The 27,584-nt window shown below is 52.3% G+C and overlaps 1 protein-coding gene across 3 annotated transcripts in view; it reads left to right on the top strand.

The window, feature by feature from the left end:
- The first annotated feature begins 329 nt into the window (after nucleotides 1-329).
- NCK2 (NCK adaptor protein 2) overlaps nucleotides 330-27,584 on the top strand; it is a 134,626-nt gene continuing 107,371 nt past the window's right edge. Inside the window, exon 1 of one of the 3 annotated variants that reach the window (XM_067704024.1) lies at nucleotides 330-525. The gene's annotated coding sequence lies outside the window, so the exon portion shown is untranslated. Of the gene's footprint in view, nucleotides 526-1,352; nucleotides 1,498-27,584 lie in introns of those variants that run through there. The other 2 variants (XM_067704020.1, XM_067704023.1) reach the window with 2 other exon arrangements.

The following is a 27,584-nucleotide window of genomic DNA, read 5'->3' as shown; positions in this document are numbered from 1 at the left end:
CGCCTCTACCGTCCTCCTATTCGCTCCGCCAGCGCGCAGGGTCGGAGCGGGGCCTCCCCTCCCCTCCCCTCCGCGCCCCGCTCGGCTCCGCGCAGGGTCCCCCGGGCCGGGCTGCGCCCCCGGCCGAGCCGCGAGCCGCGAACCCCGCGCCGGTCCCAGCGCCGCCCGAGCCCGGCCGCCGTGCGCGCCCAGGTGGGTCCCGGGCGGCGGACGCGCGGGCCTGGGCGGCCCCGGCGGCGTCACGGGGCGGAGCGGAGGAGGCGGAGGAGGAAGGGCGCGCGGCGGGCGCTGCCGGGAGGGGCGGGGGCGCCGCGGCGGGAGCGGAGGCCGGAGCAGAGCGGGCCGGCGGGCGCGGGGCTCGGCGGCGGGGGTCGGCCGGGCCCGCGGGGTCCGCCCGGGCCTGAGCGTCCGCCGAGCGGCGGGAGGAGCGAGGGGCGCAGACAAAGAGCGGCGCCTGGGCGGGCGCAGCGCGGCCGCCGCCCGGGACCCGCGCCGCTGCCCCGGCCTCGGCGGGCGGCGCGCGAGGTAAGCGGGGCCGGGGCGGGGACGGGGGACCGGGGACCGGGGCCGGGGCCGGGGCCGGGGCCGGGGCGGAGGCCGCCAACTTGGGCCGCTCTCGGAGTTGCGGCGCCGCGGGGCTGGCGGGGCGGGGCGCGCCGGGGCCGGGGGCCGGGTGCCCTCGCGGCCTGGCCCCGCGGCCGCCGGCATCTCCGGCTCGTCCCCTCCCTGGGCCGGGCGGGCTGGGCGGGCCTGCGCGGCGGTCCCGGGACTGGGCCCGCGCGGGGGCGCGGAGCGGGGGCCGGGCCAGCCCCCGGGGAGGACCGCGCGGATCGCAGGCTCCGCTCAGGACGCGGGAGGCGAGCGCGGCCCCCGGAACTTCTGTGGGTCGCGACTGTTTGCGAACCCTTGCGGAGCTGCTGTCACTTGGCGTACGGGAGGCTCTCCGGGCCGGGGCGCTTTGTGCCGGGGCCGGGCTCCGCATCTTGCCCGAGATCACCGGCCCCGGAAACAAAGTTTCTCACGATCGCGCTGCCCTGGGCTTATTCTGGGCGATCGAACCACCCAGAGGTTCTGGAAGAATTCGGTGTGTGACTTGAGGGCGTAGACGGTAACTCCCCTGGTGAGCGCAGTCGGCGTGGAGTGTGCGGGGGGTGTGATCGCAAAACGCTTTCGTTTGTGGACCGTGGAGATCGCCCTGGAAGGGCTGCGCGGGTGCCCGGGGGTTCCGGACTCACTGGCGTCTCTACAGCGCTGGGGACAAAGCAGGAGCGGGCGCGGGTCGGCCTCTGGCACCCAGGACAGGTCAGGTCGGCAGTGTCCCCCGTATTTGGCTTTGTTTATTTTGCCAACAGGTTTAAGGCTGAACCTGGCAAGTTTGCGTCTGCACAACGGGATGAGCAGGCCGCAGCGCTGGGCCCGCGCAGGCCCACCCCTTCCTTTGACCCCAAAGAAACCGCACCCCGAGAGGCCACCGGGTGTGGCTTGCGGGACCCACAGGTAGGGGGGTCCTTACCTGGTCCCGACCCAGTGTGGCTTTCTCCTGGGCTTCGCCAAAGGGATTTTGGTAGGAATGAGAGTTATTCAGGGTGTGTTTCATCCCACTGCATTTGATATCGTAAGCAACAGGACTTAAAACGACTGAAAATGAAATTAATCTGGGCTGAAATTAACTTATCAAAGCAGACCTAAACTTTGCTTCTGAACACTCCCTTAATTCACTTACCCAGGGGCCCTAGATGAACGGGTAAATGAATGACAGGATTCAGGCATGGGTGGTGGGGTCGTATAAAGAGGGTAGCAGCCAGTGAACACGAGCAGGTCGAGTGGGCCTAACCAGGAGACTCAGCTGTCGGTGTAGGCTTTTAGGTGTTTGGAACAGGGGTTTCCCCAGATGTGGGTGTTAACCGTGTTTCTGAATTAGTGACCAGGAGGGAAAATCCTACTGTGATGTTTCTCTCCTCCAGGTTGGTTAGATGTAGTTTTGAAGAAAGTGGCCAGATCTTAGTGGTCCTCTGGCTGCAGCTAGTTGAGGCTGAAATTGGGAACTTAAAGCAGCTGTGAGCTGGTAGTAACCTAGAGGCCTCACCTGGGCCCCGAGCGTCTCAGCTGCTACCTAAGTACTCAGCAGGATTGATTCTGGGCCACGGGATGACATTGCCATCTGGAGGATAGGCTGACCCGTCCCCTTCGCTCTGCATTTAAGGTGGGGCCTGATGAAGGTGATCGCAACTAGCTGTGCTCATTTGTCAGGCTTTGAGGTTTTCTTTATTACGTGCCCTGTACTTCAGTTCTCTTCATCCCTCATCTCTTTGAAGCTGCCACATTTCCCAGCCTCTGTTAAAATATTTGCATTGGGCGATTATTGAGGTTTTCCAACAAACAGATCACATGTACACAGTATTTGAGACGTGCTGTCATCCACTGTAAACATACCTGAAGTCTTCCTTGTGTGTATACAAACTGGATAACCTTTTAAAATACCCTGAAGTCTTCTCCATTGCCCAGAATGACCTGGAGCTTTCTCCTCGGTCACTTCATTAGCATTGGCTGGATGAGGTTGTGTTACACATGTTTCTCCGGGATATGCATGCTTCTCACTGCCCAGAATGGCCTCCCGTGAACCAGGGGAGAGGGCCGGTGAGATGCTTCTCCTATATGAAAAATCAAGCAGAAGATTGCTCGCTAGAACTGCAGGGTAGGGTGGTGGACCACGTTTGGAAATCTAGTAAGCTGACTTTCTTCACAGATGAACTGGAAACTCCCCACGACTCAAATCCGAGGCTTGCAAGATGAGTTTTCCCATCCAGATGAGTTGCAAATGGCCCTTCCAAAATGTTTCTCTTTCCTAAAATGAGTGATGGAAACCCTTTGTGGCCTGTTTTCAAAGGCTAAAAATGACATCGTGCTGATACTGTTAAATGCTTGAGTTAAGACAGTTTAGAAGGAGGTCAGGAGAGCCATTTAACGGTTTCAAAGTATGGAGCTAAAGTAAAGATAGTTTCTTGTTTCTTTAGGCCATTTTAGTAACACAGTTTTAAAAATGAGACTGTTTTTTTCTTTTCCTGCGTTTCACTTTGAATGGATCCCAAAGTGTGTCAATTTCTGAAGGTATAATTAACATTAACCAGTTATAACTCCCTCCCCCAACGCACACACATGCATTTGCCACAGTTGGCCCCGTGGCTTGTGTTCATTCCTTGTACACGCGGATGCCCAGAAAATACTGACTGAACACGTGAATATCGAGTTCTGAGCCTGTCAGTCATTAAGGCTCTAGGTTCATAAGGTTTTGCTTCCAGCACGTCCAGGTCCAGACAATGGGAGGATTTGGTCTGGTGGCCTCTCTATTTGGTAAATTCTCTGTCAAACGAGTCATTTATAGTCCTGAAGCTAAAATTAATTTAAAAAAAAAAAAAAAGCAAGATGAAAAGCAAACCAGCTACATCACCCCCTGGTGGGATGCCTAAATATTTTACTTTTCAATAGGTTGTCTGTCCAGGTTAACCTGAACTGGAAACTCTGGACAGAGCATTTGTTATCCCGGCCTGGTAAGCTAGCCATGTAGTGTCCTCTTACCTCTTTTTATACCATTTTTTAATGTTTTTAAGAAAAGAAGCTTCAAGTGCACTCAGAATCGAAATACTGCAATTTCCCCTTTTGAGAGTTTTGGAAAGTGGGATCGTTTTGCTGGTTGGTAGTTAAAGGAAGATCTGAAACGCCCAAGTCAGATAAAAATAACAGGTACTAGTGTTCAGATGGAAGATTATGGCTTACCAATTAGCTTTCCCATCCACCACCATACTTAGTATCAAAATAACATGGTGACGTGGGCTCCGGCCCTGATGTCTGTGTGAGGACCCCGGAGCCCAGAGACAGTGGCGGGGTGACAGAGCCCCCTGGCTGCTCAGCAGGAGGAGACGACCCCCAGAGGTGCTGGGCGTGGTAGTCCCTGGGAGGCTGCGGGTCTGCCGCAGGTCCTGATGGGCGGAGCGTGTGGGCCCCTGCCCGGCTGCAGGTGGGAGCAGGGTGGGCAGGTGAGTTCACTCTGGAGGTGACCTCCTGTCCTGATTTTGGTGTCTGAGCCCGTTGGCCTGGACATTCTCTGCGAGTTGAAGGGCGCTTGTCCCCATTCAGTGTGTGCACGCCTGCTCAGGCTGCCCTCACAGATCCCACAGGCTGAGCGTGAAAAAGAAGCTTATTTCTCGCCCTTCTGGAGGCTGTAAAGTGAGGATCCAGGTGCTGGCAGACTCAGTTCTCGGTGAGCCTCTCTTCCTGCTGTGTCCTCACACGCCCTGCATGTGGGGCGTTCTGGCGTCTGTTCCTCTTCCTAGGAGGACACCAGTCCTGTTGGGTTAGGGCCCCACCCCTCTGACCTCATTGAACTTTAGTTGCTGCCAGGGCTCTTTCTGCAGATGCAGGCACGTCGGGGGTGAGGGCTTCAGCATGTGAATTCAGGGGGCAGTTCAGTTCATAACAGTGCGTCACTCTGTTCAAAACCAGGCTGATGATTTTAGGGCTTCCTGTGGCTTCTGTCACCCCGATCTGGAATCTGGTGCTTGAGGACATCTGTGGCGGGGAGGGGAGGGGCTGGCAGCTCAGCGTTCATCACGCAGCCTCCACACGCGGGGAAGGCGGCCGCTGGGATCCAGATGCTTCAGGCTTTGAGGAGAACCATTAGGAGAGAGAACTAGCCCTGACCGATTCCGTTTGTGGACGCTTCCCCTCAGCCGGTGCTGGCTCCGCTGCAGCAGGGTTTTTGGATCAGGATCATGGTCAAATACAACAGGTACGGAAAGTGCTGGATTTGGTGCGGGAACGAGAGCGTTTCCTGGCCACGGATGGGACCTGCGGCCAGGAGCATCGCTGGGGCTGCTGCTAAGACTGTGGATCTGCTGGGAGCCAGCGTCCCCTTGGCGGGTGCGGGAGGGTTCGGTGACGTCCACGCTGATCGCTGCCTGTGTTGCTGGCCTGGGCCGGTGGGAGCTGTTCTAGGTGATCACCTGTGTGACCGCAGCTCTCCAGCTGCAAACCTGTTCACTCCTGACTCAGTCGGTCATTCCAGTGAATCATCCGACCTCCCTCCGGTCATTTCCACTGAAAACTCTGAACATCACAGCTGTTGGCACCGCCTCCTGACCTGCCTGCCTTCTCGTTAATGTCCCCAGCATTGACTCACTGCGTCATCCTGGACTCTCCCTTGCCTCCCAAATCCCAATCTTATTAATTTTACCTCCAAAAGATCTCTTACACTTGAGCCCTGCGGTACTTCCCCTCTCACTTGCACTGGCGGAACACCTCTTTCACCACGCCTACCACCCTGCTCGTTGCGCCCGGGTACCCGAGCCTGGCCGTGGTCCCATCGCTGGCTCCCCACTGCCCTCGGGTCAGCGTCCCCCGTCCTCAATGTGGCTACTGTGGGCCTGCACCACGGGCTCCTCACTGCTTTCTCAGCCTCTAAATATGCTTCCCCGCCCCCAGTACACACTGGATGGCAGCCTGCTAGTTGTGATAACGTTTATTGTGAGTTTATTTTTAAAGACTTCTGTACTTTGGGGCCGATTCAGTGTTACCCTTGTAATAACAGCATCACGGCGCAAGTGCCCCGGAACTATACCTGACCCTTAAGGAAGGAGGAGAGGCTGGCGCCGAAAACGCTGCCTGTGTCTGTTTTCATGTGGGGTGTTTCCTGAAAACGCCCCTTGAAGATTGTCAAGAGCCGTGCTGTCCCATTGAAATATAACGCGAGCCACAGGGGGGCTTTTAACTGTCTAGTAGCCACGTTAAAGATGTAAAAGGAAACAAGTGAGACTAATTTTCACAGTCTGTTCTTTTACCTGGTAGAGCCAAAGTATCTTTATTTCCACGTGTTCAACATAAAACGTTATTAATGTGACGATTCACATTCTCCTATTCGCGTGAAGTCTTTGAAAGCCGGCACGTGTTCTCCGTTCATGGCGTGCCTCTCCCCTCGCAACATTGGGGTGTTCAGCGGCCCCACGAGGCTGGTGGCTGCGTGCTGGAGGGCACAGGTCTGTACCCTTTAATGATGCAAGCTTCGTTTAGCCTGTGTTTTCCTGAGTTGAGATAGCTGAAAAGACATAGAGGAAGCAGCCTGGGATCATAATAATGGTAATTATCATTCTGTAGTGGGAAAGGTGTCATCTGTAGCTGTAAGGAATACTGTGGTATTGCAGGCACTCAAGCAGTTTTAGAGTGCTCAAACCAGATGTGGTTACCGATAATCAGGATACTTGTATATTTTACAAATGTTTTCAAATGTGTGTAGAATTCTAGAGGTTACGTTACCAATGCAAAATAACTTTTTGGGAATGTTAGTGTTCAGTGTATTTCCGATATATTTAAGTACTTAATTTCTAAGTATAGAACCTAAAAGTCATATTTCTTTAGTGATCACGGGCTTCTTCCCTAACGCACACACACCACACGTTGTAGTGACTGTGCTGACCACGTTACACAAAATACTAGCTCATTGAATGCCTTCAAAAACTGAGTGTGGGGCTTTCCTGGTGGCGCAGTGGTTGGGAGTCCGCCTGCCGGTGCGGGGGACGCGGGTTCGTGCCCCGGTCTGGGTGGATCCCACGTGCCGCAGAGCAACTAAGCCCATGCGCCACAACTACTGAGCCTGCGCTCTAGAGCCCGCGTGCCACAACTAGTGAAGCCCACGCACCTAGAGCCCGTGTCCCGTGACAAGAGAAGCCACCGCAATGAGAAGCCTGCGCACAGCAACGAAGACCCGACACAGCCAAAAATAATAAATAAATAAAAATAAATAAATTTCTATAAAAAACAGCCTGAGTGTGATTTCTTGCTGTGTTTCTCTTTATAGTCGAGGATATGGAGACATAGCAGGTCAGGCTGCCGAAGGTTCCAGAGCTGGTCAGTGGCAGATCTGGAATTCACACTCAGGCTGTCTGACTTCTGAGGCTCTGCTCTTATCCACTAAGCTAGGCCACCATCTCTTCATTAAGGTGTATCTGAAAATGCGTAAACAGAGCTGTAAACTTTTATGGTGGTGTAAGATTGGAGGAACATAATGGAAAACCATTGATAGGGAGCAGAGCTTGGAGGTCGTTCATTCTGGGAACCTCTTACCAGCCAAGTTATGCTGGAGGCCCTGGACTTTGGAAGGACATCGTGAATAAGCACCGGCTGCTCCAGTGGTCCTGGCGGGTGTGCCGCGGAGAGTCACAGAGGCACACCCGTGAGCGTCCCCGGCCTTGCAGCTCGTGCCCGCCAGCCCTCCTTTCTGAGTACCGCGGGCCAGGGGACCCCCAGACAGGCACACTCTCCAGCCCAGAGCAGGGCCTCAGCATCCCTGGAGGGTTCCTTCAGACTCACATGGCTGGACACACACCAGAGTGTGTCTGCAGGGGGGCCTGAGAACTTGCTTTTCTGATGAATTCTCAGGTGATTTGGAATTTTGGAAGACTGCTGAGCTAACTTTGTGGGAACTTCGACATCGGCTGCCGTCCTAAGCGAGGCTCGTAGTGCCGGACCATCCTAAACTCGCCCTTCCGTTGTTGGAGGGCCCTGGAAGCACTGGGTAGCCTCCCCTCAGGGCAGATGGAACTGACGTACAATCGAGAGTGTGGTGCTGTGGGGGGGACTTCTGTGTGTTTCCAGGTCGGGAAGGCGGTCTCCGATGGGCTGTCACGTGGGCGGGCTCTCTGAATTCACAGGCTTAGATTTGCAGTCCAGCTGCTTCTCTCCATGCAGCCTGTCCCAGGAGGAGCAGCAAAGATTTATTTACTTAAACAAGCTTAATAATTCTCCCAGCCGCGGAGAGGGCGGCCAGCTCGGGAAGAATCTTAGAAGAGGGAGAGATGGGCGTGAGATGCTTAGAGAAGGCGCCAGCGGCTGTCTCATTGGACGAAGCCCATCAGTGTCGGCATCGATCTTCCTTGAAGGATGTGCCTCAGTTTCGTATCCTATGAGTTTTGGCTGAGCGTTTAAGGATGTCTGCAAGTCAACCGATATTTTAATTACGTCACTTGCAAGCCTGGCTACAGAAGAGCGGTTCTGTCTCTCTTTCCCCCTTTCCAGCTGTGTTCGTTTTAAGGGCAGTCCCTTTAAAAGCTTGTGTCCCTGTTTTCAAGTCCGTGTGTGTTGGGGGCAGGGGTGGTGGGGAGATGTCGAGATTGGGGATAAACAGCTCTCTTGTTGCTCTGAGTGATGGGAACCAGCTTGGGGACATGGACGTAAAAACTGCAAACTGCTGGAGTATTTTTAAGAGACCGCGAAATAACGAGGGATTCAGGGAGTTACTTTAGAATCAGTTTCAGGACATTTGATATAGGTGAATAGTGAATTTTCACCAAACTGCTTGCTTTATTTTTTTGCGGTACGCGGGCCTGTCACTGTCATGGCCTCTCCCGTTGCGGAGCACAGGCTCCAGACGCGCAGGCCCAGCGGCCATGGCTCACGGGCCCAGCCACCCTGCGGCATGTGGGATCTTCCCGGACCGGGGCACGAACCCGCGTCCCCTGCATCGGCAGGCGGACTCTCAACCACTGCGCCACCAGGGAAGCCCTGCTTTCTTTTTTAAGGAACATACTTGGAGCAGAATCTGGCAAGACGGCTATAAAAGCAGATTTTTCCTTTCTTTTGGTTCTTCCCTGTATTTCACATTCGTGTGTGATTCCCCGACCCTGGCCATGCAGCTTAAGTCATCTGCCTTCCTTACCTGCACTAGGGTGGTTTTCCTTTATGTGTTCACTTACTGCCTTCTTCGGACTGGCCTGGCTTGTGTGTACAAGCTCCCCTCCCTTTATTAAGACGTCTGTGCTGCGTCATTTCCCTTCTTAGGGTCTCCGTCGTAAGTCTCTTTCATATGGTTCAGGAGATAAGACCCGGTGGTGACTATAAAGAAACTGTCCTCTTAAAACTGGGCGAAGGACAACAGACCCTCTGCCGTTGTCATTTTCACTTTGAAGGGTGCCTGGGTGGAACTGAGGCTCCGTCGAGGGTCGTAGATGATGGCTCCGCTGCTTGAACTTGACTGTGCCTTGCGCCAGGCGAGCTCAGCCCCGGGAGGGAAGGCTGCCCTGCTTTCTGGAAGAAGGAGATCCTCTTTTCCTTAATGTCTCAGGTCGGAGAGGGTTGTTACAGTCAAAGGCAGAAAATGTTTTCAACATACTGCATACCTGAAAATTCCCATTCGTTTTTGAATTTTCCTAGCTGGTAGATTTGGGTTAAGAAATAAAAGCAATTCACTTTGGCAAATACAAGAGGATACCTTTTCAGGTGTTAATATTAAAAAAAGAAACTTGATGGGACTTCCCTGGCGGTCCGGCGGTTAAGACTCTGCGCTCCCAATGCAGGGGGCATGGGTTCGATCCCTGGTTGGGGAACTAAGATCCCGCATGCAGCAGAGCGTGGCCAAAATAAGTAAGTAAACAAATAATTAAAAAAAAAAAAAAAAGGAACTTGGGACTTGACCCTCTACTCTTGTATGTAAATTAGTGGTTCTCGACCAGGGGTGGTTCTGCCCCTCTGGACAATTGGTGGTGTCTGAGGACATTTTCCAGTTGTCAGGACTGGAGAGTGGTCCTGGTATCCAGTGGGCAAAGACAAGGGATGCTACCCAGCTTCACACAATGCAGCAGACTGTCCCCACACCAGAGGGTTAACTGGCCGGAAAAGTCAGTGTTTCAGCAGCCTTGTTACGAGCGACTGCTCATGTACTTTGCTTAAACCTTTCAATTAATGGCCCATGTATTCTTTCACACAGTTGCCCTCTTGGAGATCATTTTTTCCCTGCAGTTTTTTTTTAAAATAAATTATTTTATTTATTTATTTTTGGCTGTGTTGGGTCTTCGTTGCTGCACATGGGCTTTCTCTAGTTGCGGTGGCTTCTCTCATTGCAGAGCACGGGCTCTAGGCGCGGGGGCCCCAGCAGTTGTGGCGTGCGGGCTCAGCAGCTGTGGCTCGCAGGCTCAGTAGTTGTGGCACACGGGCCCAGCTGCTCCGCGGCATGTGGGATCTTCCCGGACCGGGGCCCGAACCCGTGTCCCCGGCACTGGCAGATGGACTCCTAACCACTGCGCCACCAGGGAAGCCCTCCCTGCAGTTTTATAAACATCAAAAATAATACCTATTTAGAAAGCTAAACAGTGTTTATACACCTCTACAGTTAAGTATATAAAGGAGAAAGTTTAATATAACTGAGTTAACCGTGGTTTATCTATAATATTGTTGGTGGTAAAGTATGGCATGCATTGTTTTTTAAATTTTCTACTTCTCCCTCTTTGGACCAGATAAATATGAAATGCTGATTTTGTAGGAAGCATTATGAAACCTGGCTGAACCGTGGTGACAGCACATTCCCTTTAGAATGTCCACAAACGGGGAAGTAATGGGGTCCCTTATCAGTTGCTTTTAATAGGTAGTTGATTTTCAGAGTTTGGTCTAATCAAAGACCTCTGTTTACTTAGCTCAGAATCCTTACAATTGGTGATTGTTTAGAGGAAAAAAACCCCTGTTTTTGTTGTTACTAAAGTTTTTAAGATCCTAGGTTCAGCCTGCTAATCTTTGAGCTGGTCACATCTGTCAGCTTTTGAATGTTTTATTTCCTTTTTTTTATATAGTTCTAAAATAAACTCTTCAGGGGAGAGAGAACCAAAATATCACAAATTAGACCTTATCCAGGGAGGAGGAAAGGGAAAATGATAATTGGGTTGTTCGTCTCACTCAGCGTCTGGCTCAGTGGCAGAGCTGCCTGTGCGGTGGCCTGGATCGTCATGTTCTCTCTGCCCTTCTTTTTCTTGATCAAGTCAGAGAAGCCTAGAAATCGAGAGGGCTGCCAATTAGAAGTTTCCTCGGCTTGATCTAGATCTGTTTTCTGTAAATCATTTCCTGTTGTATTGCTCTCCCCTTTGACTTGGTCACTTCTTGTATCTGCTCTCTTCCTGTTCTGTTGCTAGGATAAACACAGAATGAGCACGCTGGAAATTTTTGAACTTTTCTCGGTGGAGATGGTTACAAGTACAGGCAGTCTTTTTCTTTCCTTAACCTCCCATCCTCGTGTGCACTGAGAAGGACCTAGGAAAGATTAATAGTCACTCTCTGGACAGACTTGGAGACTCTGCAGTTGTGTGCTGCATAACATTGTGTGTGTCTAATTGTTCTGTGTGTGTCACTGTATCATTTGATCCTGACTCATCGGTGGAGGAGCAAGTACTGTGACTTGGCCACTGTGGAGAGAAGGAACGTGAGGGTCACAGGGACGGGGGCTGGCCGCAGGGGTCCTGCTGTCAGGTCATGCCCCGGATCTGGAGCTGCGGACGCAGGGCTTCCTTAGGGCTTTGTCTTTAAATCCCCTCCTCCCTCAAAATAAAACGTTTGCCGGCATGCAGTAACTTCCTGACTTTTCATTATGATAGGGGCTGGCTTAAAACAGCCTCATCCTGAACTTCAATAATAGCTGGTCTAAATGTGAACTCGGAGACGTCTGGTTTCCCGTGAGCAGTGAGGGTGCGCGTGTCCACCTGCTGCTAGTTTGGCCCAAGCTGCCCGGCTCGCTTCTAACACCTCTCCACCTCCGTCTCATCTTCTGCGAAGCAGGGGCTTAACGCTGATGTTTTCAAAGACCTTTTGTGGCTCTGCTTCCCTGTTTAGAAATTGCAGCTGTGCAGTTCCTTATTCGAGAAGGGTCTTCAAAACAGAGTGGGCTGAACCGGCCTGCGCGTGGTAAACTGAGGCTGCTGGTCCCTTTTTGTGAACCTGGCTGGAGGACCGAAGGGCACGTGTGCGGGGACAAAGCACAGGCTGCCTTCTCCATTCCCGATCTGACCCACAGATCAGACTGCCGGACTAGGTTGCTGTCCCTGAGTTGTCACCCAGTGAATACTTTTGAGTGCCGGCTACAGCAGAAGCACCGTGCTAGGAGCTATGGACATAGGAAGGTGGACCACGCAGAGCCCTGCCCTCAGGGAGCTTGTGAGCCAGCAGAGTGATTTTGCAGGTTCACGATCGACTCTCGCCTCAGTGTACAGAATGAGTGCCCGTGCTTCTCTGTGGGGTCCTGTGGGTGGTGCAGGGGAGACCATGGAAAGTCCTCAAGGCCAGGGAGAATTCATTTCAGATATTCTCGGGAGAGTCAGGTAGCCCTGAGACCGTGGAGTGTCCGCTGAGCAGGGATGGTCCCGGTTGCCGCTGGTAAAGCTCTGTGGCCGCATTGCAGCTGGGGCTGGTACCCTGTCCTCCCCCGACACCAGCCTCCTTTCCCGGGACGGTGCTGTCTTCCAGGGCCTGCGTGAGGCCATGCTGTCAGTTTGCTTAGGATGAACATGTGGTTTTGGGGTCAACCACCCCGTAATTTTCAGATTATGTAAACTCTGCTTACATGTGATTTATTTGCCTACGAATGTTAGCTCTTAAAAAGAAAAAGGACAAAACTACTTATTGCTGCTTTTAATGGAATGCCGGTGTCAGGAAGCCCACTGATACTTCTAACTCCTTTTCCCTAATTGATGGCGGTGTAAGTGCATTATGCCGTTGCGTTTTAATCTAGAGAAGATTTGTTTAGTCAGATGGCTGCTTCGCCTGGGTCGGTGGCGAATATTGTGACTCCGTCCTGTTCAGGCATTTTGCAGATTTGGTTTTCATCCTGATTGTCGAGTTCGAGTGTTTCCTTTGAAATGGGAACTATTTGTTCGCTCCATTATAGATGTTAGTTTTGGTATTTTTTCAAATGCAGTGTTTCAGGTCGTTGACCTCGGCTTCATCTAGTTCCCAAATCATTGTTCCCTTTTAACAGCAAGACGGTGGACCAGTTTCTGTGTTTCTGTTTAGCATCCGGAAATAATTTAATCCTGGCATTCAAAACAATTCAAATCATAATTAGTGATTTGTCCTCTCTTTCACACTGAACTGGTTTACAGTTCCTCCTTTAACTTTTGATGACATGGGTTACTGTAAAATAGTCTTTGTGACGCATTGGAATTAATTCGTGATTCACTTAGTGTTTAAGTGAAGCTTAATTTGAGAATAACGAGAATTTAATTTGAACTATGAGTTTTGTGTTGGCCGTTTTAAAGATTGCTTGGAATACACTGATTCCTGGCTCTCAGGGACCTTAACAGGAGAACATTTGATGCCTGCTGAATAAGTCTTTTTGGGTCTCGTTCCAGGAAGCGAGGTTTTTGTTGTCGTTTACAGACTTGTGTAGAGTATGATTTTATGTGTGTAAGTACAGGTCACGTGTTCTCTGAAGAACAGCAAAAGTTGTACCGTTTCAACCAAGTAAATAACCTTACACTGTCGTGTTGAGCTAATCAATAAATGTGTTTATCTCCTTTTGCCGAGTAGACTTTTTACTAATTTTTCCGAAGTGCGCTTTGTAATTGTCGAAAGGCGTTCATGTTATGCTCTGTATATATGGATTTATGTGTAGGATGTATAGTACATATATATTTTAAAATAAACCTTTAATTTTAGAGAAGTCTTAGATTTATAGAAAAATCCCAAAGAGAGTACAGAGAGTTGCCATCCCCAGCATCCGGTTTCCACTGTTGCTAACATCTCCCGTTACTCTGGTGCCCTGGCCACAGCTCATGAAGCAAGACTGGTACTTTATTAACTAAAGTCCATACTTTTTTGGATCTTCTTACTTTTCCCCTAATGGTCTTTTCTGCCCCAGGATCCCATGCTGGAAACCGCATTCCATTTACTCATGGTGTCTCCTGAGGCTCCTCTTGGTGTGACAGTTCCTAGACTTTCCTCCTTCTGACGCTATTTTCAGTGTCGAGAAGGACCAGTCAGGTGTTTTGTGGAATGTTCCTCTGTTGGGATCTGTCTTGTGTTTTTCTCGTGATTAGGCTGGATTACAGGTTTGGGGGAGAAGACCACAGAGGGTGAGCACCGTTTTCATCACATCCCGTCCAGGGTGCATGATATCAACGTGGCTTGTCCCCACTAACCTTGACTTTCTGGCTGAGGTCGGCTCTGCCAGGCTGTCCACTGCGGGCCCACTGGGAGTGACCCAGGGCTCCTCTGTTTGCGCTGCAGTCTTGGAAGGAAGCCCAATGCCCTCAGAGGTCCGGTGGAGGGAAATGGAGTCACAGCCGTGAACCCTGCCCTGCAGAGGTCAGTCTGGGCCAGAGGAGGGCGGTCCTCAGTGCCAGGCTTGTCTGAAATGGTTCTGTCGTGTGTGTGTGTGTGTGTGAGTGAGAGCAGGTGAGTGTGTGCACGTGTGACGATGGGAGTGTCCACGGACGTTGTCCAATTTGGGCAAATAAAAACCAGCAGCAGATCTGCCTGGTTTCGGCACAGGCCCGATGCTTCACGCTCTGAGATGGCCATCCTGTGCTCAGGCAGACCCGGCGAAGGGGGGCGGAGGCCTGAGATGGTTCCTGCACGAGAGGAAGTGCTCAGTGGTGACGGAGGTCCTGCTGCGGCCCCAGCCCAGGGAAGGTGCACTGCATCTGTGGACACAGCCGCTCTGGCGGCCCTTACCAGCTGCCCAGGTGCCCTGACGCGGCTCCAGGTGTGCGTGCTAGCAGATTGGGGCTGCAGGGCGTGGGCTCAGCAGCTGGCCTGGGGAGGGGATGACGTGGGGCTTTCCTCCAGTCGCTGATCAGGCGGAAGAGTGGTTGGCCTTTCTCTGGGGTGCAGAGAGGGTCAGGTGTAATAGGGCCGGTAGCCTCTTTCACTTTCCTGTTTGTACCTCCCCTGCGCCCTGCCACGGACGGTATGCTTTGAGGGTGGAGGTGGAAGGCGCCCTGTGGGGATACTCCTTACCGTTCCGCCCTCCCCAGAGCTATGTACATTAGAGAGAATCAGTTATGTTCATTCGTGTTCATAGAACTTGTATTAGTGCATTTTGTTTATTAAAATTGACTGCATATAAACATCTGCAGTGGCTTTTTTGAACATTATTTTCTTTAAATCCATGTCTCCGTGTTAAAGTATAATTTATGATTTCTATTTTGACCTGTAGTTTCTGATGACTGTTAAAAAATCTTTCACTGAATTTTTTTTGTTTTGACTGGGGTTGTTGATGTGAGTTTTGGCGTCTATGTGTAGAAGAATCATGACATGAAAATGAGAACTCCCACTTTGCTGGGAAACGTTTAAGGACAGCATTTTTGGAATTGGCTGGGCTTGGGTTTTCTTTATAGCAAGTCTGCTGGAAGCAGCATTCCATATGTAGAAGCAGGGCTGAACAAGGTGGTCTGTTCAGCTTCCTTCCAGCTTCAAGTTGGAAGAGGACTTGCTGGAGGAAACGGTAGTGAGTAGGCGGCAGAGCGGCAAACCAGGGGAGTGGGAAGGAGTGGGGGACTGGTCCAGCCTTGGGCTCCCGGCTCGGGCTCTCTCCTCACATCCGCACGCGTTCCTGGTACAACAGCACAGGAGCCTCTGCTCTGACGGGTCCTCCCTGGGGCCCCGCCCGAGTCTGGAATCTAGGGATTTGTTGAATCTGCCCGGGTTCGTGGCATCATGGGAAGTTCTGAGTGGCTCCCCAAAGGCGGTTCTTACTCCGGGGGCCCGTGGGGAGAGGACGGACCTCAGGGGGTCCGTGGCCTTGGGGTGAAAAGCTTACATTTTTATCCTCGCTAGCTATGAATTAGTGTCTCCTTCCATTGTGGAAGTAGGGAGCACGGCCGCGGCGTTCACGGCCGTCAGGGAAACGGGCGGGTCTTTGCGTCACCACGTCGTGGTGGTTGCGGTGGTTGGGATTTGGGCTGCTGTCATCTTCCTTTGAAATTACGGGCGTTATTAGACCTGCCGTACCCTCTTGGTTAGCGTATTCATACCTGAAGAAGCACATGTGCATCTCAAATTCTTTTTCTAAGTCATACTTTAGTGCCTGTCTTCTCATACAGTCGCATAAAATGAAAACCATTTAAAAGCATCCTGAGTGGGAGGCCCTGGGCCTCCCCTTCCGACGGGGGGAGGGCGTGCATGGCACAGGGCGGGGGCCTGGCAGGTCCGGTGCAGTCTTGTCTGATGACGGAGCTGCTGGGACCCAGGCCTCGGGCCAGAGCTGGTCCACATGGGCATCGTGGAAAGTAATTTAATTCTGTTGCCTCACAGAAGTCTCTCCAGTCATGCGGTGATGACAGAACATCCCCCAAGCGCATAACATAAAATCCTTTGTCTGTAAGAAAAACCTAAGAATAATTGTACTTAAATCAGATACAAGGCCTAGTCATTGTTTTTGTAAATTTAATTATTTCAGTCGTCATAGTGGGAAAATACATATCCGTTTATTATCTGAAAAAAATGAATGTAAATAGTGTTCTGGGATTTGTGATGAGTTAATAGTCTAGTGATTGGGTTGGGTTGTGGATTCGGGACTTAGGGGTTTAGAGTAACTTCCAGCGTCAGGAAACTGTCAGGGACTTTTAAAAATCTCTCGCATTAAAGAGTTTGACTTTTTGGTTCTTGGGTGTTAATGGCAGAAGGGTCCCTGGAGTTTTTGACCCCGTATTAAACAGAAATACGTTATAAAATAAGAAGTGGCTTGGAAGAAGAGTTGGTGCACGGAGCTGTGACTGCCAGCTGCAGGGCTGTGGAGGACGCTTCCTCAAGGACGAACACGTCAGTAACGACCGCAGACCCTTACCAAACGTTCCGTCTGCCCTCCCCTAATATTGCTCTCGACTGTGCCCCTGCAGGCTGCCTCCGCCCCGTGTAAATAGGGAATTTATCCGAGTGCGGTCCTGGCGGCCTTTCTGGAGTGTTTTCACGTGGGTGTGTTGTATTTGCACACGTGTGCGGTGACCCTTGGTGGCGGCTGGCTGGGCGTCTTCACCAGGCAGGTGGGGGGGCACAGCAGACACCCGCATCCCTGAGGCATCCGCATCCCTGAGGCACCCGCATCCCTAGGGCACCCGCATCCCTGAGGCACCCGCATCCCTGAGGCACCCGCATCCCTAGTGCACCCGCATCCCTGAGGCACCCGCATCCCTGAGGCACCCGCATCCCTAGGCACCCGCATCCCTAGTGCACCCGCATCCCTAAGGCACCCGCATCCCTAGTGCACCCGCATCCCTAGTGCACCCGCATCCCTGAGGCACCCGCATCCCTGAGGCACCCACATCCCTGAGGCACCCGCATCCCTAATGCACCCGCATCCCTAGTGCACCCACATCCCTAAGGCACCCGCATCCCTAGTGCACCCGCATCTCTAGTGCACCCGCATCCCTAGTGCACCCGCATCCCTAAGGCACCCGCATCCCTAAGGCACCCGCATCCTTAGTGCACCCGCATCCCTAAGGCACCCGCATCCCTAAGACACCCGCATCCTTAGTGCACCCGCATCCCTAAGGCACCCGCATCCCTAGTGCACCCGCATCCCTGAGGCACCCGCATCCCTAAGGCACCCTCATCCCTAGTGCACCCGCATCCCTAAGGCACCCGCATCCCTAGTGCACCCGCATCCCCAGTGCACCCGCATCCCTAGTGCACCCGCATCCGTGAGGCACCCGCATCCCTGAGGCACCCGCATCCCTAGTGCACCCGCATCCCTAAGACACCTGCATCCCTGAGGCACCCGCATCCCTAAGGCACCCGCATCCCTAAGGCACCCGCATCCCCGCTGTGCCTGCCTCTCTCCCAGCTGCCCTTTCCTAGGGGCAGAATGGTCCCCGTCACTTGCTCTGGTCTCCGCAGGTACGTTTGCAGCACTGCAGGTGCGAATATGAACGTGCAGGCTGAACACACACCTTCCCATATGAGACCTGGCTTTTTGAGACATCTTTTCTGGCACTGCTCTTTTTGTCTTTTTTTTGGTGGAGTTTCTTTTAATGATAAAGGCAACCTACTAACTAACTCTTAAAGACCGTATTTAAAAAGGAAAATGCTTCCTGTCACCTTAACATCCTAAAAGAGAGACTTTTCACGTTTGTCATTAGTCCTTGAAATTATGTGTGACCATTTGTACAGTTTCATACTCTTCTTAATATGAGCATTTTCCCACCTTATTAGTAATTTGGTGATGTTTTCTTGTTGCCCAATATCCCGTAGAGGGACAGCGCCCTCAGTAGTGTAAGCTGCTTCCCGCTGACTCGGTCATTTAAATTCCTGCTCCAGTAGATGAGGTGCCTGTGTGCTCCTTTATATTTCTTTTCTTCTACTGAGCTGTTCCTTGACATAAGTTCCTCCGCGAGGGGTTGCAGAGTTAAGTGGTACAGATGTCTTTATGGTTCTTGATAGGTGTTTCCAAAACCCCCCCTTCTAAAGGGGCCGCGCCAATTCTCGGTCAGGTACAAGCATCAGTTTCCCCCAGGGTGTGAGGGCCCCTCTGGACAGGCACCTGGAGTCGACGGGTTCCAGAAGGCCTCACCTCAGAGTGACCGTGAAACAGGGCCAGAGCTCTCTGCTGTCAGAACTCCCTCCCGGTCATCCGAAGGCCAAGCTTGGAGCTTACTTCCAGGCTGGTGGCAGTTCTTTTTTTTTTGCGGTACGCGGGCCTCTCACCGTTGTGGCCTGTCCCATCGCGGAGCACAGGCTCAGGACGCGCAGGCTCAGTGGCCATGGCTCACGGGCCCAGCCGCTCCGCGGCATGTGGAATCTTCCCGGACCGGGGCACGAACCCGTGTTCTCTGCATCGGCAGGCGGACTCTCAACCACTGCGCCACCAGGGAAGCCCTGGTGGCTGTTCTTGAAAGGACTCTGTGACAGCATCTGGAGTCCCCAGCATGTCTTGTCCCTTTTGTTAGTAACAGGTCATTCTTTGGAGCCTTGTTTGGGGCGTAAAGGGGGTGATGGAATAGGATTAGCTTGGTTTTGGTCACTGGCCAAGTGAGACAGAGGTAACGGGACCACTCTTGTTTAAACAGTAATCTGATCTCAAAGGACCATTTCAGAGAAAGCGTTGCAAGACGTTTCCAGTACGTTTGCACGCCTAGAAGAGGTACGTGGGAAGAGTCTCTAGCCGGGTGTGAGCTGTCTGTTGTCCGGTAACAGGTGACGTGCCCAGGTGAGCCGTGCAAGCTCCAGAGATGACACAGCCGCATGGTTTGGAGCCGCCGTGCGTGGTTCCCAGCGGAAGGTGACTGATGGCATCCGGGCCTGACGGTCCTCACTGCCCCGCAGCCGGCTGTGCTCCCTACCAGGCAGGGGGAGTTCCTCGGTGAGGGGTTGTCCCTGAAATGACAGCCCTGCTTCTGTGTCGGGTTTCCGTGACCAACCCTAGTCAGCTCAAGGCAGAGTAGAGATCACTTTATCGTGTACCCTTTAAAAAGATTTTCAAAGAAAGTGAAGGAATGAAGGGGGGGAGGGGAGCACGATGCGGGCAGGGATGGGCAGGGGCCCGGCCGTTCCAGCTGCGGGGTGCTGGGGGCCACAGGGAGGGGGCAGACTCCACGGGTTTCTGTCTCCCTCGCCTCCTGGTTTCGATGCTCTTTTGCGCTTGCGCTGCATCCCCTGGGGGTTTATCCACCAGGCCCCCTTCAGGGTGGTCCGTGCAGAGAAGCCAGGAGTCAGGGTCCCCAGGTGCACAGCCTGGCTGCCTTGCTCGGTCCCCACACCTCCTTTCCTCCGCCTTCCCTCCGCCTGGAGGGCGGGTGGGTTTTTCCCCCAAACCATTTCCATCTGTAGTGAGTCTTAGATTCATGAGCCAATATTTTTAAAAGTGTTCAAATTAGTTTGATAATTGACCGGAGCCTTCCTGCTGCATTTTCCTGCTGTGCTGAGAGTGTCGGTCAGAGTTGGGAGTGGAGAGAAGGCTGGCGTGGGGACCTCGTCCAAGAGGACCTCAAGTACGGTGGTGCTCACCCCCCCAGGTGCGTGGCATCTGTGCAGGAAGCCCCGCAGGTCACGACACACGTGGGCCCTGGTGTTCCCCTCCCTCTGCAGAGGCAGGACCTACGCTGACCAGGAGGCCTCCTTATTCCTCCATCTGTTCCCTGGGTGAACATTTTAATTTCATTTTTGTCACGTGCGTCGTCCACGTTGAAGCGAGTCATTTGCTGTGAACTTACTGCCTCTAGGGACGATACCTAAATGGCCTGCTGGGATGTCCAGTAAAAGTAACAGTAAGTGACCTTGCAGGCTTTCACTTTCCCGGGTCAGCCTTGTTTCAACAGTACCCTATTCTGTGAAAGGTATCCTTTATAAATGTTGTATTTTGGCGTACCGATGTTAGATAGAATCACGTATTTAGGAATGTCTATTTCTGTTCATGGTGTTGTTAAAAAATAAAATCCAACTGCGTAAGTGTTAGGGATCTTACTGGCTTTATTCAGCGTTCGTGAATCGGCCAGTGTCCCATCTGCAGGTAGAGAGGAGCCTCGAGGAGCTGGACGGATGAAGGACTTTCATCCTCAGAAGGGAGCAGGGACAAGGACGTGATGCTGGACAGAGTGGGTGGGTTATTACAGGCTCACTTTCCTGTAGGGGACGGGTGGCAGGAGTCTACCAGGCAGCTGACCAGTGCTGGTCAGGCGGTTCCTGACCCACTGGGTTAAGATTCTGTTTCTGGGAGAGCAGAAACTGTAATGAGGTCTCAATTTGGTGACGTAGGGTTACAACAGGTGACTCCACTTGGGGGCCATGGTCTTGCTTTTAGCAGCATAGAGCAGGGGGTGGCATACTCTGGCCTGGGGGCCAGACCCGCTCCCAGCCTGGTCTTGTGAGTAGTCTTATTAGAACGTGGCCTGTGTTTGTCTTCCCGGTACGGGGGCAGAGCTGAGTCATTGCAGCAGAAACTGGCTCGCAAAGCCTGAGATATTTATCTGGCCCTTTTCCAGGAGAAGTCCGCCCACCCTGGTGTGCAGGGTCGCACGGGGGTGAAGTCGGAGGTCCTCGCTCTGTCACTTTGCTGGCGGGAGCTCGGCGCCTTTCTGTGCTAAGAGGCTGGGATGCTCGTCACTAAGGGGGCGTTAGGGTGAATCCAGCCCACGGACCCTGCACACCATACACCCTGAGTGCGTATCAGCTCTTTCTTCCCGTTGGTGTCACGCACACCCTCCCATCCTGGTAGCCGCTTGCTTTCTACACGTAAAAATCTGAGGTGCAAAGAGGGTTTCAGTCCCTGAATTTTCAGAAATGAAGGCATTTAAAACAGCGCTGCTCGCTAGAACTGTAATATAAGCCACAAATGTGAGCTAAATAGGGAACTTTAAATTTCCTCGTCATCTCATTAAGAAAGCAGGAAGAGAGATGAAATTAATTTCAGTAATGTGTGTATACAGCCCAATATCATTCCAACTTAGAAAAAAATGACCAGTGGGATATGTGATTTTTATTTTTATTTATTTTTTTAGTCCATTTTTTATTTATTTAATTTATTTATTTTTGGCTGCGTTGGGTCTTCGTTGCCGTGGACGGACTTTCTCTGGTTGCGGCGAGCGGGGGCTACTCTTTCATTGCGGTGCATGGGCTTCTCGTTGCAGTGGCTTCTCTTGCTGCGGAGCACGGGCTCTAGATGCGCGGGCTTCAGTAGTTGTGGCACGTGGGCTCAGTAGTTGTGGCTCGTGGGCTCTAGAGCAGAGGCTCAGTAGTTGTGGCGCATGGGCTTAGCTGCTCCGTGGCATGTGGGATCTTCCTGGACCAGGGCTCGAACCCGTGTCCCCTGCACTGGCAGGTGGATTCTTAGCCACTGCGCCACCAGGGAAGTCCGGGATATGTGATTTTTAAACGTTTGTGCTTTTTTCTTCCATGCCCGTCTCTAGACCCGGTGTGTCCTTAGAGTGGGACACAGCCAGGCCGGCTGCATCTTGGGCGCTCAGTAGCCGTGGGACCAGAGACTTGTGAATCCAGGTCTTGGATCCTCTGACACCAGCTGTGTCTCCTGTACTTCCGTTGCATCCTGACCCCAGCTACTGAGAGTTGGTGCAGAACCCATAGGTGAAGAGCTCAGTCCCACAAGACCACCCCTTCAGATGCCAGGCATAAGTCCTGAGGCTCCTGTGCTTCTGACCCACTGGCCATGAACTGGGGGTTCCCGTGACTGCCCCCCGCCCCCTTTGGGTTTGATGATTTGCTGTAATGACTCAGAATCGGGAAAGCCCTTTACCATCAATGGCTTATTACAAAGGATACAGCTCGGGGACAGCCTGAGGGAGGAGAGGCATAGGGCCGGGGGGCCGGGGGGCCGGGGGGTGCAGAGTCTGAGTACTGTCTCCTCCCAGCACATCGGGGGGTTTAGCAGCCCGCAGGCTCCCTGCATCTTGTTCCTCCAGTCCCCTCCTTGCCCTGGTGGGGTTGACAGCTCTCACTCTCTGACCTTAAGGCTGGTCCTTCCTGGCCCCATCCCGAAGCCATGAGGGGAGGCCAGCTCTGGGCCACTTCATTAGCCTCAGCTTGGGCGTGGGGTAAGGGGCTGGTTACCAATAACCAGGGACGTTCCTGTCGCTCCGGACATTCCCAGGCCTTAGGAGCTCTGTACCGGGAACTGGAGAGCAGGACCACGCATATTTGAGCCGCATCGGGACGCCTGGCTGCACCCCCACCCTTCCTCCTCCCCAGCGGGCTGTGCCCCCTTGGAGAACATTCCTCCTCTGTGAAACAGCTGATGCGGTCTTGTTTCACATTCTTCTCTACCCTCTGGACTAATCACGGCTCTCCCTGTGCTGCTAACTCCCCCAGTTCCCGGTTCTCAGGAAAAATATAGTAACATTTCTAGGGAAGCTCAGAGATACAGACTGCGTAAGTGTGGCACAAAAATTGCGACTCTGCTTCTAATAACTTCAAGAAGAATGATGAAACTGTGGAAGATAGGCCTCTGTGGCTGCAGGTCTTCTGAGAAATGGGCTGTGTGGAGAAGCCGTCCTGCCGCCTGCTGCAGGTGGAACCGCAGGGTCAATTAGATCTGGGTCCTGGCAGCTCCTGCTGCTGGGAGCTGGCTGTCAGGCTCCGCCCCGGCGTGGACCGTGTGCACTGAGGATAGCCAGTAAGACTGGTTTAGGAGGAAAGCCAGGGAAAAACTGGGATTTTTATTCCTCACGTAGGCTTTGGTCTGCCTTCCTTGTGTGATGTTTCTGCATTCTTTTTTTTTTTAATTTTAGTTATTTTCTTTATTTTTGGCTGCGTTGGGTCTTCGTTGCTGCGCGCGGGCTTTTTCTAGTTGCCCCGAGCAGGGGCTGCTCTCTGTTGCGGTGCGTGGGCTTCTCATTGCGGTGGCTTCTCTTGTTGCGGAGCACGGGCTCTAGGCACACGGGCTTCATCAGTTGTGGCATGCGGGCTCAGTAGTTGTGGATCGTGGGCTCTACAGCAAAGGCTCAGTAGTTGTGGCACATGGTCTCAGTAGTTGTGGCACGCAGGCTCTAGAGCTCAGGCTCATTAGTTGTGGCGCACGGGCTTAGTTGCTCCGCGGCACGTGGGATCGTCTTGGACCAGCGTTCGAACCCGTGTCCCCTGCATTGACAGGCAGATTCCCAACCACTGCGCCACCAGGGAAGCCCATCTGCATTCTTAGTGTTGACTTCTTGGCTTTTCTTTGCAGTTTGAAATCCAGGATTCTGGAAACAGTTCAGATCTTGGCCAACCAGGAGGACTCTGTCTCAGGCCTGTTGTCTCGCCTCTCGAGGCCCCAGTGGCCTTCGCTGGAAAATGGGTTGTCGTGAAGACAAAAATGAGCAAAAATGAGTGAAAGCAGAGAGTCCGGGGGCTGTGTGAGTGGGGCATGGTTGCCAAAGAAATTTCTAAGAATCACAATTTTAAAAAAGCAAAAATGTAATCAGCATTTTAGACATGGCCTACGTGAAATTCTTCAGACCTTAAGGGCATGATTAAAGTTTCTGTTACTGTGACTTGAGTTAGAAGCAGACTTAGTGCTAAGCTCTGTCGAATGTTGAAGATCTTTAAAGGTGGTGTTTGTACCTGGCTTTTATTCTTCTAAGAGTTATAGCTACATCAGCTATAACTATAGTTATAGCTATAGTGATAAAATACAGTGTTTTTCTACAGCTAAGAAGTGCTGAAACGTACTGTAAACTGCATGTGTGTGATCAAAATGATCCCATTTAAAATAATTTTATTATTTTAAAATTATAAATAATACATGTATTTTAAAATTAGAAAATTAATAATAATTTTATGATTTTAAACCTATCATTTCCGAAGGGTGTGCTCCAGAAACATGGGCCTCTGATCTGTAAAATAAGGGCGTCCCACTTTAGAGTCTGAATCATGTGTTAAGTCTCACTGGGCTGCCTGCCTCTATGGCCGCTGAAACTCAGTGGTCTGAGTTAATTTTTGTTGTTTGACTTTCAGACACCTTGATTGTAACAGGTCAAGAAAAGTCTGCTTGAAAAAGTATTTTTAGCCTTTTTATTCTTTCAGATATTCAAGAAAGTCATTTTAGGGAAGTAAGCTCTAGTGCATTAGACAGATTTTTCAATTGCTTATGATTTCAGTTTTCCATGTTGACAGTCCTGCTGTTAATATCACTGTTTCTGTCCTCTTTCATAGTTTTCATTCTGACTGTATAGTGAGAAGCATGAAACTAAGTTCCGGTTTGGACAGTTATTTTAAGAGTATTTTCTTTCTCATCACATGGCTTTAGGTGATTTATTTTAAACGTTATTTTCCTGTGACTAAAGGATAATTTTTTAAAAGCTAATGTTCCTTAAGTAGAGGCTGTCTTAGCTCGAGCTGCTGTAACTAAATACCACGGACCGGGGGGCTTCAACAGCAGACCTTTATTTCTCACCGTTCTGGAGGCTAGAAGCCTCAGGTCGAGGGAACAGCTGATTCAGTTTCTGCCGGGACCTACTTCCTGGCTTGTAGACGCTGCCTCCTTGCTGAGCCCTCACGGGGTGGAGAGAGGGCTCTGGCCTTTTCCTCTAAGAACATTTGTCCCGTCGGAGCCTCACGCTCTTGACCTCATCTGGACCTGTAATCACCTCCAAACGCCATCGCCCTGGGGATGAGGCCTTCAGTGTATGAATCTGGGGTAGACACAAATGTTCAGTCATAACAGAAGCTACCAAGACGCGCTGTGACTTCGTGAACCTTTCTAGAAAAAGCACGTGCCTTGCCGTCGCTCCTACCTGACTTTCTTCCGTCTGAAGTGGAAAACGCTTGTGGTGTCCAGGGCTCCCTTCCGTCGACAAGCCGGCCCACCGCTCAGCGCTTCTCCTGCAGCTGCTCCCAGGGCTTTGGCTGACTCGCTCCCTCCCAGGGCGGTAGGAGGGCCTGATTTTCCGTTCCCCCCGTCACCGTCTAGAAATTTGCTGCTGCGGAAGCGTCCAGGACTTCAGCTTGAAGCCTCGGGGAGCTGGAGCAGGCGCGCTGTCCCCTGTCTGCGGCCGTGCCCCGGAGCCCCTCCCAGCCGCCTCTCGGAGCCTCTCGGGGATGCTTGACCTTTCTGGCCCCAAGCTGGAGAACCACGAGTTAGACTGTTGATTTTAACTTTCTCAAGGCCCAGCTCATACACTCCGCTTGCTTTCTTAGTCCCCAGAGAGAACCTTCCAGATAGAACCGTGTCCCACCCACCTGCCCATGGCGAGTGAGGGTGATGCCTGGAGAAAGGAAAGTGCGTCCTGGTCCCTACTGTGAGTGTGGGGCGCGTCCTGTTCTCACTTGTATCCATCGTGCGGACGGCCCGTCCCATCTCAGACTCTCCGGAAGGGGCTGATCTCCGGGCCTGGACCCCCTGCCCCCGTGCAGGGCAGCCTTGCGTTTGGACGCCTGGCCGCACCGAGCCTGGATGTGTCACTGCGGGCTCAGCGCGGGACCCTCCCTGCAGAGACGCGGCAGGAAACGGCTCACCTCTGGGGGCTCTGAGTTTTGCTTCCTGAGCGCCTTCTGGAATTGGCTTCTCGGCCAGGGAGGGCATCTCGGAGGGCAGCCGCGTCTCCCGTGCCCTGCTTGTGACCCTCCGCGATGTGTGTATGTAGCCTGCAGAGCAGGGGGCTCTAGGCTCAGTGGAAAGGCTCCTGTGTCGTCTGCGCCCCTCACGCCTACCCCCCCAGTCCTGTGAGAGCGCGCGCACTATAGTGACTGGCTCGGTTCCTGCAGGCGGACGTCATGAAGTGCTGCAGACTGGGTGCTTATAGACACGGACGTTTATTTCTCTCAGTCCCGGGGGCTGCACGTGCGAGATCCAGGGTGGCGGTCAGTGAGGGCCTCGCCCTGTGTCCTTACTTGGTGGCAGGGGCCAGCAGCTCTGTGAGGTCCCATTCAGGGGACTTCGCCCTCACGACCTGATCCCCTCCCAAAGGCCCCACCTCCAGGCCCATGACTTCGGGGTTAAGATTTCAGCGTGTGAACTTGGGGGGGATACAGACACTCAGACCATAGCAGCGACCCCTCGGCCCATCATAGCGCGTTGCTTAAATGCCGTAGCTTCTCGGTCTGTGGTCTTCTTTTCCTTGAAAGGTTTCAAGCTTCAGTCTCCTGTCCAACAAGTATTTGAGTGTCTGCTCTGAATGCTGTGGGAGGCCCTGGCGTCCCTACAGGGGAGGGGGTGGCCCTGCTCCCCCAGCCTGCGACCCCAGCGGCTTCTCAGAGAGCGTGCGGTGGTGTGGACTCCTTTGGGTACTTTGAGGATCATTTGTTTACCTGATTTAGTTTGTTTTTTAAAAAAAACAAACCCTATTTGTATCATAGGAAAATGCCAGAGCCCCCAGGTGAACCACACGTCTAGGAATCCTAACAGGTGTCTCCATGAAGGAGGTTTTAGGTACAGGGTCCTCTGCACAGCAGCCCTTCCTCTGCCCTGTGTGATGATGGTCTGATCGACGCTCAGTGTTTTCTATATGAGCAAAAATAAAGCTGACGTATTGGTTGGAATCTGGTGGCCTGTGTGGGGAGGGTAGAGGGGTGCCTTTGGTGCCGAGCCCCTGGAGTGGTGTATCCGGGCCCCAGAGCCCCTTCAATTGTCTGTTAGGGCAGCGGTCCACGGCTGGTCTGGTCAGCTGTGGCCAGAGGACTCACAGACCCCACCATGGGGGACACTGGCAGGGGTGGGTGGGTCTCAAGTCGTGTAGGGCCCCATCACAGAAATCTGTGTCCACAGGCAGATCCAGGTTTAACTCACGTTTATTTAGCAACTTGTATGCGGTATCTGTGGGACTCCCATTGAGTAATACCTAGTATATCATCGATAAAGCAACTTTTTCTTTGAGTTATGTGTTCATCTAATGAAATACAGGTACAAACTTTTATATGACGTGTAATTGGAAAAAGACTTTCTAAAATGGGTACCAGATTGAATCGTTTAGAAATTCAGTGATGTCCCATCGTCTGAATACCCTGATTTTGACTTAACTGTATTTCGTGAAAAACAATAATCAGTGATGTTCACGGGCGAGGGTGGTGTTTACGTGCCCGTTCCGCACTAAGTAATGTGCACTGTGTGTGGTGCAGGGGTACCTAGTTGATGAGAATTTGCTTGTTTTGATGTGGATTTTAAATTCTTGACGGTTTTGAAATATAGAGAGTGGTAACCCCAGCAAGCATGTCACACGGCCCCAGCGGTCAGCAGCTGGGGACCATTCTTGTCCCATCTTCGCCCCTCCCTCCACCCCCTTCCGTGCCCCCACTGCTTTATTGTAAAGCAGATTCCAGGTATATATCATTTCTTGATATTATTTTTAACCAGAATGTAATTTTTAAATTTCACTTCAAATTGGTTTGTTTGAAATTAATTGTGTTTCCTCTCATTTGTT

Source organism: Pseudorca crassidens, chromosome 14 (assembly GCF_039906515.1).
Source record: "Pseudorca crassidens isolate mPseCra1 chromosome 14, mPseCra1.hap1, whole genome shotgun sequence".
NCBI classification, from domain to species: domain Eukaryota; kingdom Metazoa; phylum Chordata; class Mammalia; order Artiodactyla; family Delphinidae; genus Pseudorca; species Pseudorca crassidens.
Note: the sequence above shows the minus strand (reverse complement) of the source record. Positions and strands in the feature narration are given on the sequence as shown.